Source organism: Papio anubis, chromosome 20 (genome assembly GCF_008728515.1).
Source record: "Papio anubis isolate 15944 chromosome 20, Panubis1.0, whole genome shotgun sequence".
Classification (NCBI taxonomy): Eukaryota; Metazoa; Chordata; class Mammalia; order Primates; family Cercopithecidae; genus Papio; species Papio anubis.
In genome coordinates, this window is record NC_044995.1 from 9,007,576 (window position 1) to 9,018,294 (window position 10,719).

Below are 10,719 nucleotides of genomic sequence, written 5' to 3' on the forward strand. Positions count from 1 at the left end.
AGTCTCTAGGATTACAAACTTGAAACCCTACGCCAACTCAGGAATAAGGTCTTTGAATCTTATATTCCGTGGGAGGCATGAAAGACCTCCTCTTTGCAACCACCCAAACATGGTGTTCTTTGCCCTCGGGACCCTCACTGCAGTTCTCATTATGGGCTCATTGAGCTTCTTCATTTCAGTCGTGGGTTCCTAAGTGGGAATGGGTTGGTTCTGCTACACAGGATAAGTCTCTGCTCTTCAGCTATAGGAGTGGTTCAAGCTCAGTTCATTGCCACATGCTCCTCGGTCAGCAATTACAGACCGCCCTAGGCCATGCACTGCTCCAGCGCGTGTGGGAGAAGGTCTCTTGCTGCCTGGGTATTACCAGCCAAAAGCAGAGAGAATCAGGTACAGGTGGTTGACTGCAACGTTCCCAAGGCCAGAAAATGACAACTCAGAAATGATTACAGAGACAACTCAGGAGTGCTTCAAGCATGAAAGAGGCGATAGGAGTCATGAAGGGTGGCCGAGGAGAATTTAATTGGGCAGAATGATAGACAATGAAACTTGAGAGGACTTTGACTTTGAAAGTCCAAAATGCACAGTCAACAAGGAAGAGATTGGCAAGAGTTTCATAATAAAATTAAGAAATGCTTTTGAAGCGGGAGAAATGGAAATAGAGATATAAAGAGCTAGGAGTTGATACCCAAAACAGTGACGGTTTATATGCTGATAGAGAAGAGATCACCTGGATCTAGTGCTATATGACCAAACTAAATCCTTCTTTGATAATATTTCTTTGTGAGTGACAATGAACAGAGACAAAACACACAGGCTGAAGGAAGAAGATTAAATGCTGAAACATTTTAGAATCCCGTTGTCCAAACCGTGGCCGTGGGGAGCAGAGAGCAGAGGAGGGTCTTGGGTTTCTGTGGTGGCAGAGAGCGTGGTAGTAGCAGAGGTGGTGTGACCACGGTGGATTCTGTGTTTGGGTTCAGGCTGGGATTCTGAGACAGGAGTTTACAGCTAGATCTCAGGCTTTCCTAGCTGGCCCCTAAAAGTCAGTCAGTGGTTTCTTTTTTAGAAAGAAAGACAACAAGCTGCCTGCATAGTCTACAACAAAATCTCTAAATAGGTAAATTCCTATAGTTTTTTGTGGTCCGAAGGTGATTTCAGTCTTTGAGAGAATAGAAGAAAGTCTCCTGTATATTTTCCACCGTCACTGGGTTTTTGTTTTGTTTTCCGTTTAATTTCTTTTTTCTTTTTTTTTTGAGATGGGTCTCTCTCCTTCCAGGCTGGAGTGCAGTGGCGGTTCAGCTCTGCTGCAAGCTCACATGCCTCGGGTTCACATGTTCTGCCTGCCTCAGCCTCCCAAGTAAGCTGGACTACAAGCCCTCCCTACATATGGATTTTGTATTTGAAGTAGAGATGGGGTTTCACCGTGTTCCTTGGGATGGTCTCGTCTCTGACCTCGTGATGATCAGCCGTCTCGGCCTCCCAAAATGCTGGGATTACAAACTTTGAGCCACCTTATTTCGTTAATTTCAGAGACAAAATGCCAGTCAGTTTTTAGGGGAGGAAGGCTTATCTTAAGACATGAGGATTAACTATATTTGGAATAGCAGAAAGTTAAGTAATTTCTTCTGTATAGTTAAACTAAAGCAGTAATTCAGTGGGACTTGTAAGTATTGTTTCATCACCGAAAGTTTTGCTTTTTTTAAAATCACTGAATTGTATGTGGTAATTGCAGCTTGCCTGCATATAGGGCCGTGATACTGTGTTCTGAGCCAAGGAGGGTGTGTATGTGTGTGTGTGTGTGTGTATCTTTCTCCGCCTTTCTTTTGGGGAATCTTGTCATATGAAGTAGCTTATTTCGTCAATTAATTAGGGTGCTGGATGGTAGAGAATTTTGTCAGTCAACTATGTACACACGGTAAATACTGTTTCTTAGGCAAACGTAACTTTTTTATATAGATGTAAAATTTCTTTATATTCCATTGCCAAAGAAACATTAAAAACTTTGTAAAGCTGTGTAGAAAGCAACTATTTTTTTTTAAATAAACATTTTAAAGTTAACAAAAATAAAAGAAAAGGGAAAGGGCAAAGTGATCACTTTTGGCATAGGGTAACCCTTACTTTCTTCCCTAGTGGTAATTTCCCACCAGACAGATCATCTAACCCCAAATCACCTAAAGGTGCAGGCCCAGGATGTGCTTATCTCCCCAGTGGATCACCTGGAAGGATGGGGATGGGGGCTGTTGATGACACGTTCCGTTCCTTTCCCAGCCCGTAGGTCCTACCTCTGAAAAGACATAGCATTTTCATTTGCAGAGCCCATTATAGAAAAATGAATAAGAACAAAAAGACATAGCATCATTTAGTGTTCATTCATATGAATATGTATATTGTCTACAGCTACCTATATCCCTGTTTTATATCTATGTCTATTACACCATCAGAGAGCACGTAAAGTGCAGAGTCTCATCCACAAACCGTTTCTTGCATCTACTGTAAGAGGCCATTCTGATGCTGTCAGCCCCAGCAGCACCCAACCACTACATGGCACGCATGCTATCTCAGGTCATCCCCAGGATATCACGTGGCCCTGTTCTCATTGCCCCACTGATTTCATGTGCGTGTAGGTCCCTCGATCTGAGATTAAGTCATGAGATGCTCCATTTAACAGGTAGGAGACTCTGCTTCCTGGCGGAGAGCGGCAGTGAGCTCAGAGGAACCCGTCTCAGTGCCAGCATCCATCCCGGTCAGGAGGATTTGCTGCCCCCTCCTGGTTGAATGCGCATCATGTTGTCAAGTGGCCACCAGATGACTCGTTGGTCCACTCAAAGGCATCACATCCAGAACACTGCTGCTGGTCACAGGTGACACTGTCAGCGATAGTGGTGGCTACTTGGTCCTTGGTGAGAGGGAGTCGCTGGTGTTGGTTCCATGCATGTCCTTTTTTTCTTTGATTCCTTTTTTTAAAAAAGTTTTTTGAGACGGAATTTCACTCTGTCGCCCAGGCTGGAGTGCAGTGGCGCGATCTTGGCTCACTACAACCTCTGTCCCCTGATTCTCCTGCCTCAGCCTCCCGAGTAGCTGGGATTACAGGCACCTTCCACCACACCTGGCTAATTTTTGTATTTTCAGTAGGGACAGGATTTCGCCATATTGGCCAGGCTGGTCTTGAACTCCTGACCTCAGGTAATCTGCCCACCTGGACCTCCCAAAGTGCTGGGATTACAGGCGTGAGTCACCACGCCTGGCAGCGTGTCCTTTTTTTCTTGCTCCGTGGCCATGACACTCATGGGCCCTCCAGCATGCACTGGGACTTCTGAAACAGAGTCGGCTGAAGCTCACCGCATTAACCAAGTCATCAGCGGATCCTTAGGTCCCCTAACGCCAGCTGTGGGTGCTCCTGCTTGCTTCTCAGGAGAGGCTCGTGGTCGAGAGCAGACGTTTCTCCTGTCCTTCTCCAGCCTCAGTCTCGGGCAGTTTCTGTGTGCCTGGGCCTTGAGGGTGGGGCTGTCTCCATGTTTCTGTCCCCGCTCCTCATGGCAACTGCATTCTACTGGGTAGATTTGTTTGGTGGGGAGGGGTTTTCTGTCCCTATTCCAAATATTCCAAATGTGCATATCTCTAATGGTATTTGTCTAGGATCACGGTCCAGGATTGTTCTCTGCACTCCTCCTAGGGTAGAGGGATTTTATGATCCACTTTCTTCCAGCCACAGTGAGTCATTACCTGGGATCTGAGGTGGGCAGAATTATCTGAGCCTCTTCCAATGGCTTATGTCTTTTCCTCCATGTGAGAGAAGCACCTGGGTAGGAAATGAGATTTCAGGCCATGCACAGTGGAAGCTCTTTCTGTCTGATCACCAGTGTGGGGTCTCCATCTTGCTCCCAATCAGTCTTGTGAATGCTCAGTTGAGACCCATGGGAAAGAACTTGTAGGTGAGTGCACAGTGCCCCTCTGTCTTAGGTCCCCAGGTGTGTCTTGATCTCTAGAGAAGCAGAAAACATTGACTCCCCACATTCACTGTTAGCTGATGTCCCTCCCTCAGTGTGTACAGCAGCCTCCCACCCTTATGGGTTCTGTCTCCGTGGAACCAGTCATGATGCGCCCCCCTTCTTGGCATTCAGGTTACTCAGCTGCTCCTAGAGCTCAGGTTTCTCATGGTCTCAGGAGAAGCTTCCATGATGGAGCTGAACTGAGTTTTCCTCTCTGTTAGGGCTGTGGCGAAACTCTCCAGCTTCCCAAACCCTGGGCAGAGACCTGGATATAGATTAAGTATTTGTTTATTTACTTATGGGATAGAATTCACACCATTTTAGGGTGAGAAATCAGTGTTTTTTGGTGCAATCACCACCTCTATCTAATTCCAGATCATTTCTATGACCCGAGAAAGAAAGCCCCCGAGTCGTCATCCGAATTGTCCTCATCCCTCAGCCTAAGAATCAGGAACACACCTTCTGTTTCTATGGATTTGCGTACTCTGGATATTTCATGTAAATGGAATCATATAAAGTGTGTCTTGTTTTGTGTCATTTTTCACAATAGGTAAATAGGGAAAACAACCCCAGTGTTTAGCAATTGGTGGATGCATAATCAAAATGTGAACTATCAAGGAGGGGCTCCCACCTGTAATCCCAGCACTTTGGGAGGCTGAGGCAGGTGAATTGCAAGACAAAGCACGTCCCTTCCGCCTATGAGCCTGTAAAACTAAAAGTAAGTTAGTTACTTTCTAGATACAATAGGGGTACGGGTATTGGGTAAATACAGCTGTTCCAAATGGAAGAATTTGGCCAAAATCAAGGCCAAACAAAAACAGGGTATGTGGTAGCCCCAAATCTAGCAGGGCAGTCCAATCTTAAAGCTCCAAAATGACCTCCTTTGACTCCATGTCTCACATCTGGGTCATGCTGATGCAGGAGGTGGGTTCCCATGGTCTTGGGCATCCAGGATCCCTAAAATCCCCATGTCTCCATCTGACTATCCCTTAGACATGGCTCCATGATTTAGTGTTTTGCAGGGCATGCTCCTCCCATAACAGGTGCAGTGGGTCACTCAGGACTGAGCACTCACAGGCAGAGCCATCGACAGAGAGCTGCAGCATCTACAGGTCCCATCACCAGCCCCAAGACCCAGAGGGAAGCTGGCCTGAATGCCCCACTGTGTCTCTGCAGCCCAGTGAGCCAGTGTCCAGGGGCCTCCCCTTCCTGGTTAGAAGGCACAGGTCAAATGAGCTTCCAGAGTTGCAGAACAAGGTCACGTTCTCTCCAACCTTACTCACTAGGGGGCACAGCTGGGCTGAGAGGGAAGGTTTCTTGTCGACATCTGGAGAGAAAAGAGTTTTTGATTGCAGAGCACAAGACATGCTTACACTGTGCACAGGGCAGGAACAAAGTATTTTTTTTCTTTGTACTGAGGAGTACTCTGCATGTCTGCTGGCATCTATCTTCATCTCTGTTTTATCTGTAGGATCCTGACTGATTGTGTGTGTGTGTGTGCGTGTGTCTGTGTCTGTGTTTGTAAGTGTGTCTGCCTGGCTGGCTGCCAGTCATAGGCTTTGTTTTCCTTGACTGGCTTTCTTTCTGCCCGTGTCTCTGTGCCTTACTGAGGAAGAAGTGTGTGAAGAAGTGTGTGAAGTTTGTTCATCCTGTGTGAAGAAGATGCTTATGTGTCCCTAGCAGCCGTATAAGATTTGGGCTTCTTCTGGAACATGAAACTATTGACTTTGAGTTTCCTCAGAAAACAGTGCTGGCCTTGGACTTCCTATCCTGAAACTCCAAGTCTTATTTCCTACCCTCATGCATGGAAAAGTGCTAGAATCTCCATAGGATCTGCAAGACCTCTATAGAATCTCCAGGGGACCTCCACAGGACCTCCACAGAATCTCAATAGGACCTCCATGGGACCTCCATAGGATCTCCATAGGACTTTAATAGGACCTCCATAGGTTCTCCATAGGACCTCCACAGGACCCCCATAGAATCTCCATGGGACCTCTACAGGACCTCCATAGAATCTCCATAAGACATCCACAGGACCTCCATAGGTTCTCCACAGGGCTTCCATAGGACCTCCACAGGACCTCCATGGGATCTTCATAGGATATCCATAGGTTCTTCATAAGATCTCCATAGAGTTGTTGTCACATGATCTGCCACTGCAGGGACCAACCAGCATCCTCTACACCCTGAAATGCTGGAAAGGACCACTTGGTGATAGTGGTTACGGATTTCCTACAAGAGGATGTGTGAAACCACGTTCCTGGGCAACTCTGCAGAGTTCCAATCTCAATTCAAATCCTCCAAGGGCCAGGCTGGAGTGGGTGTCTGGTGTGTCGCTGTGCCTCATTGCACAGAATGGGGGCTTCTGCAGTGTTAATGGGAAACCTGCCCAGAGATAGAGGCAGGGATTGGAGTTATGCTGCCACAATCCATGAAATATGAACTGAGGAAACTGGCTAAGCTTGGACTGTAGTGTTGGACAGGAGACAATGATAAGAAGCGCTCTGGGATAGAATGGTGTGGATTTGTTCATCGTGTGTGAAGAGGAAGATGCCGAGGAAATGAAAGCTCTTCCATTCTGTGACTTGGTTGACAAGAGGAACCAACAGGGCCATCACAGGAGCAATGACCCCATGGGGGAAGGAGACGGAAGGAGGTGTATTTAAGACACTTAACTGAGTCAGAAGGAGAAGCAGAACCTTCCAGTACCTGGAAAGTGTGGTTTGTTTCTCCCAAACTTCCTCTTTCTGACTTCTTTATTTCTCTACGTAGCAGCACCTTCTCTTCATTTCTCCATCAAAACCTCCGAGCTGTTTGAGTTCCTCATATATTCTGATGATCAAACCCTTGTTAGAGGAATAGGTAACGAATGTTTCTCCCTGCTTCTGTAGGTCATGACACTGTTGGTTGTTTCCTGAGCTCTGCAGAAGCTTTTTAGTTTGATATACCCATTTTGTCTCTTTTTGCTTTTGTTTCCTATGCTTTTAAAGTTTTATTGATAGAATGTTTGCATAGACCAATGTCTTGAAGCGTTTCCTCTGTGTTTTCTTCTATAGTTTCATAGTTTCAGGTCTTCAGGTTTCATTCCGTCTTGAGTAGATTTTGTATATCGTGAGAGACAGAGGTTGAGTTTTGTTTTTCTGCATGTGGATATCCAGTTATACCAGAAGCATTTATTGAATAGACTGTCCTTTCCCCAATATATGTTCTTGGCATCATTGTTGATAATTAGTTGGCTGTAATTTCTGGATTTATTTCTAGGTTCTTTGCTCTATTCCATTGTCAATGTGTTTGTTTTTAAGCCAGTGCCTTGCTGTTTTGGTTGCTGTAGCTTTGTAGTGTACTTGGAAGTCAGGTAGTGTGATGTCTCCAACTTTGTTCTTTTTTTCTCTAAATTGTGTTGGCTATTTTGGGTATTTTATGGCTCTATATGAATTGTAGCATTTTTAAATATTTCGATGAAGAATGACACTGGTATGTTGACAGGAATTACAATGAATCTGTAGATTGCTCTGGGTACTATGGTCCTTTTAAGAAATATTTATTATTTGAATGTATGAACAGGAGGTATCTTTCCAGTTTTTTCCTGTCCTCTTTAATTTTTTTTATCAGAGCTTTATAATTTTGTTTGTGAGGTTTTTACCTTGTCGGTTAAATTTATTAGTAGGTCTTTCAATGTTTGTGGCTGTTATAAATGGGATTTAATTCCTGAATTCTTTTTCAGCCAATTCTGTTCTTCAGGGTCAAGCATCATGTAAGTTCCTATTTAGGAATGGAATCTGGAATGAGCAGCAGCTGCACACAAATGCCTTTCTCTGATTTCCACTTCAGAGGAGTCCAGGAGATGACAAGGCACATGGAGCATTGTCACATTTGGAACCCAGTCCTGTGTGATCCCTAAAACACCACCTGATTGGGTGGAACCTCATCTCTGGAATAACCAAGCCGTGTGTGATCCCCGTAAACCACCACCTGATAGGGTTGAAACTCATCTCTGAAATAATCCCAAGGCCATGTTGGTGTCCTCCGTCCCAGTTCAGGTGGTTTCAACATAATGAGATCAGAAAGTTATATGGCCACTTAAAAATGTCAATTGCATGTTATGTAGTACTGCACAAGGGGTTTCCTCTTCCCGTTCTTACCTGGGTAGTGGCTCATTGTCTGACTGGACTCAGGTGAGGCTCATCAGGCAGGTTGGGGTCATGTTGTGAATGAAACACAAAGTCAACTTGTGGGATCATTGGTCTGACAGATCAAGAGCCACCTTGTTTGCCATTTAGTGGCCAGGGCAGCCTGTGGCTTTCACCACCATACTTCAATCTCAGCTCCCTACATGGCCTGACAAATAAAGATAGATAGGTAAGAAAACAGAGATATGCCATTCCCTGGTTAAATCTCTAAGACAAAAAATAACAGATGCTCTCAAGGATGTGGAGAGAAGAAACCCTTGTACCTTGGTGGGAACGTAAGTTGGTGCAGCCAATATGGAAACAGTATGGAGGTTCCTCAAGAAACTGAAAGTAGAACAACCACGCCATCCAGTAATCGCACAGTTGGGTATATTTCCAAAAGAAAATCAGTATAGCAAAGAGGCATCTGTATCACCATGTTTATTGCTACAGTATTCACAATAGCCAAGATATGGAATCAACCTATGTCCATCAATGAATGAATGGATAAGGAACATGTGGTCTATATACACCATGAAATAATATTCAGCCAAAAAAAAGAAGGAAATTGTACCATGTTCAGCAACACAGATGAATCTGGAGGACATTATGTACGGTGACATAAGCCAGGCCCAGAAAGAGGAACATTGCATGTTCTCACTCATGCGGGAGCTACAAAACTGGGCCTCGTGATGGCAGAGAGTAGAATGGTGGTCAACAGAGGCTGGCAAGGGAGTGTGGAGGAGGGGAATGGAGAGAGGTTGGTGGATGGGTGCAGAAATACAGGTGGAGAGAAGGAGTAAGTTCCAGGGCCTGAAAGCTCAGTAGGATGACCATAGTCAGCAACAAATTATTGTATATTCCGCATGAGCTAGAAGTGAAGATTTGAAATGCTCTCAACACAGAAATTATAAATGTTGGCCAGGCGCAGTGGCTCATGCCTGTAATCCCAGCACCTTGGGAGGCCTAGGCAGGCGGATCACCTAAGGTCAGTATTTCGAGACCAGCCTGGGCAACATGGTGAAACCCCATCTCCAATAAAAATACAAAAATTAGCCAGGCGTTTTGGTGCACGCCTGTAATCCTAGCTACGCGGGAGGCCAAGGGAGGAGAACTGCTTGAACCTGGGAGACATAGATTGCATTGAGCCAAGATCGCGCCCCTGCACTCCAGCCTGGGCGACAGTGAAAGACTTGGTCTGAAAAAAACAAATATATGTATATAAATGTTTGGGGTGATGGATGTCCTGGGAACCTTTATTGGATCATTACACATTGCATGCATGAATCGGATTACCACATGCTCCCAAGAAATAGGTATGATTATTCTCTATCAAATTAAAAATGTGCTATTGACCAATAATTTGAAGTGGATTGTAGGTCACCAAATGAAAGTCAGCGTTCCAGTGCCTGTGTCCAGCGGCCCTTGTGGTTTCCATGTTGAACAGAACCTTCCAGTATTTCCTGATGTGTAACCACTATTTTGGATTACATAGAGTTATCTACTTCCTTTATTTATGGGGTCTATTTTGAATTTGCCTCCCTATAAAATAAATGTTGCCTCCTTTTGAGCTTCATGTGCTGAAATAGCCGTGCACGGCTTCTTTTTATACTCTTGTGTCTTTACTCAACCTCATGATCGAAGGTTGGTTTGTGTTGCTCTTTGTAGATTTCGTCTGTGCCTTTGCATATGCTCGTAATATCCCATGGTGGAATTGAACCACACTTGTTTCTTTTGTTTTAGATGTATTTTTGGGCTTTACGGCTGGTGTCTAATACGAGCACCAGTCCTGTCCGTGTTGTTGTGAATGAAACCTCACCATACGAACACATTTTCCTCTAGTTTCTGTACTTTATGTTTATAGCTGTGTGTCTCTTCTTTTTAGTTAGGTGCTTCTGATATTCTCCCCAAATTGATTGAAGTAATTTGCAGTCCTACCACGGATGTATTGGATTTCTAAGTGAGCCCTACTACCTCTGACTTTGATGATGTCATTTTCGTCATGTGAAATGAATACCTCAACATTGATCCCTCTCTTCGGGAATGATTGGCAGATAGTCCAGAAAGCACAGGCTGTAGATTTTCTTGCAGAACCTCCTGGGATCATCACATCTGTCCCCGAGGTTCCACCACTCCGAAGGGTGCACTGTCCTCTCTGCTGTTCACCTCCCGGCTGCCTCTTGGGAGCTTCTCTGGCTGCGCAGAGCGTCAAATAACAGAATCCCGAGGACCACCAGGATCAGGCCAGCCATGCCCATGCGGATGAGATTCTCCACTGTGTAATCCTGGGGATGTGAGGCTGGGGATCATGGACAAAGAGGCGACAGAGGTCAGGGCAGATCAACATCACCCAGGACCCCTGGATGCCCACCCAGCACACGTCCCCCATCTCCTGTTGACAGACCCTGACCCTCTGTGCCAGTCCCATAACTCAGAGCATCTCCTCACTCATCAGTCTTGGGGTCTGACTTGTTTTGTGATGGGCTGAGGGTCTCAGCTCCTCCTGAGAATGAAAACAGAGCAGGAGAGCCCTGAGCCAGCCTCTCCCCTGAGCTCTGCGT

At 45.4% G+C, this 10,719-nt stretch overlaps 1 long non-coding RNA gene across 1 annotated transcript; it reads left to right on the forward strand.

Moving 5' to 3' along the window:
- Positions 1 to 1,544: 1,544 nt before the first annotated feature.
- On the forward strand, positions 1,545 to 10,256 carry LOC116271725. Its single transcript, XR_004180447.1, has 3 exons — positions 1,545 to 2,858; positions 3,634 to 4,484; positions 10,044 to 10,256. It is a non-coding gene; the product is annotated as an uncharacterized LOC116271725 (long non-coding RNA).
- The last annotated feature ends 463 nt before the right edge of the window (positions 10,257 to 10,719 follow it).